Below are 2728 nucleotides of genomic sequence, written 5' to 3' on the forward strand. Positions count from 1 at the left end.
CGTACAATAAAATATTTTGATTGCACATTGATACATGATGGAAAAAATGCACTGTCTAATTCGGACAAGAAATCATGATTTTAAGCTATTTAAGACACTTTTTGTATATTGTTATTGTAATTTGTATATTGTTATGGACTGTAACATCTTGTAATTCATAATGAAGAGTAACACATTATTAAAATATATATAAAATTATAAAAGCAGAAAAAAATAATGACTCCGAATACCAATCCGTAGTTTACATTTTTACCCTATACAGCTGATAGTGTCTTGTCATAATATGCAATAATGTTTAAACAGATTTCACCAAAAAACCCTCATATCTAAATGTTTTTCAAGAGTAAAAAATCACTAACCGACGAGGATGGGATTCGAACCCACGCGTGCAGAGCACAATGGATTAGCAGTCCATCGCCTTAACCACTCGGCCACCTCGTCGCGGCTCCCTGCGTTCGTCTAGGACAGGTGGGGCTTGAGGGCGATTAAAAATAATAACGCAACGCAATTCTATTAAAATCTACAAAACAGTACTTTATTGATACCACACTGTAATCTATACATGGGTAACGTTAATGACGAAGTTTACTGTAGCCTATTTAAAGTACCATGGTATTATGTGGTATTATATGGTATTACGTGCGCGTAATCTCCATATAATCTCCACTAGATGTCGGTGTTACCTTTCAATGTAATTCCTTTCCTTACATACGATGCCTGCTAACTGTAGGACGTTCAGGTCTTCTTTTTTGGCAGATCTAGAACGACTTCTTGACACTGAAAACCAATGCTTCCTAATTACACAAGAGAAAACAGAAAGCGGATGCCTGACATTAGTGATCCTTTAAATGCAGTCTTTCTTTATGACTCATTTTATAGCCTAAATGTACAACTACTTATACAGATTAAATTACATTAAATTGGAAAAACAAATGCGCTGTTGAGTCCACTCTTCCGCGCAATTTGTCACCGTATGACTGACTCAGAATTAACCGGGACTACACAGATTAGTGTCTTTTTGCTGTTTTCTAATGATGATATCACTACTCAATGTCATTTGGGTGATGCGGTTCACACCTGAAATAGTATCTCTCCGCGTCAGTAACGTGGTGAATTGTCAATCTTGTTCAATTGAAGCGACCCCAATAATCCTCGGAATGCTAATTTTACTAGTGGAACCCATCATAATTGGTATTTTACCCCCTGGAACGTGATTTTATCAGGGGGGTCCCCCTTGAAACATGCTTTTGGGCTAGTTTTGAGTAGCAATTGGGCGCGTTTTGTTGTGAAAACTTGGCAACCCTGATCTTGTTCATCGTCGTATGGATATGTAAAATGTAATTAGTAGTCATGTTATAATTAAACAGTTCACATGGGTTAAGAAAGAGACGAAGAGTAGTTTGACATTTTAAGTAAAAAATTATTAAGTTATTAATTATTAAAAATTATTAATAAGTTTACAAACGACCACCACCTTATTCTTCAGCGCTGAAGTAAGCCTATGGGTGAGACTTCCGATTCATATAAATAACAAGAAGAATTAGTTTGCACTACAAACTAGTGTTCATAATTAAGATAATACATTAAAATTATATGGTAAGACACACTAATTTGCAATATCAAGCAGCAAAACAAGCTGTTTTGTACAGCTAAAAATAGCTAGAGGAGACGAGACTTTCAAATTGTGGCCATCAAAATTTAAAAATTTTTTCTCTTATGAGAAAAATAAGATACTATTATTTTATATATATATATATATATATATATATATATATATATATATATATATATATATACTGGTAATGTTTAGTCAGATGTTTAAAATAAAAAAGAAATGTACTATGGTTATAATACCTTTGGTGATAATACCTTCTTACAAATGTGTAAGCTTTCAAAAACTTTTGTTGTTGTTTTAACCAGGGTACATTACTTTATACTACATCTTTATACTATTTCTGTCAGTTTCTTATCAGCGATATCTCTGAGAGTTTGGGAATGTTTAGATGTTTCATTTAATTTAAAATATATATTTAATTGATCGAATAGCTATTCTTTATTTAGAATTAATGTGACCCTGAACCACAAAATATGTCACAAGGGTCTATTTATGTCATCTGAAAGCTGAATAAATAAGCTTTCCATTGATAGGACAGTATTTGGCTGAACTATTTGAAAATCTGGATTCTAAGGGTGCAAAAAAAAAAAATCAAAATACTGAGAAAATCGCCTTTAAAGTTGTCCAAATGAAGTTCTTAGCGATGCATATTACTAATAAAAAATTAAGTTTTGATATATTTGCGGTAGAAAATGTACAAAATATATTCATGGAATATAATCTTTACTTAATATCCTAATGAAAAAAAAATTGATAATTCTGATCCATATTACATATTATTGGCTATTGCTACAAATATAACCATGCTACTTAAGACTGGTTTTGTGGTCCAGGGTCACATTTGTCTATGTTGGAGTTGTTTTAGTCAAAAAAAAAGCACAGCATTGATAGAAAACACAGCATATAGTTGGGTTCTTTTTTTGGCCATTTATCCCATTTTGTTTCTAGTTCAGGAAGAGCCTGTGCTTTAAATAGTAGGTAATGCAATTAAACATTAAGTGTAAATGTTTAGGACTTTAGGACAAGCACCTATTACTATTGCTCAAAGCATCTGCTTTTCAGAAAAAAAGAGCTAAAAATACTTTAATTTGCAAAGTAGTGCCCCCAGCAAAC

At 32.5% G+C, this 2728-nt stretch overlaps 1 non-coding gene across 1 annotated transcript; it reads right to left on the reverse strand.

Moving 5' to 3' along the window:
• Nucleotides 1-359: 359 nt before the first annotated feature.
• Nucleotides 360-441, reverse strand: trnas-gcu (transfer RNA serine (anticodon GCU)). Its single transcript has one exon. It is a non-coding gene; the product is annotated as a tRNA-Ser (tRNA).
• Nucleotides 442-2728: the final 2287 nt, after the last annotated feature.

The sequence above is a fragment of the Garra rufa genome, chromosome 16, assembly GCF_049309525.1.
Source record: "Garra rufa chromosome 16, GarRuf1.0, whole genome shotgun sequence".
NCBI lineage: Eukaryota > Metazoa > Chordata > Actinopteri > Cypriniformes > Cyprinidae > Garra > Garra rufa.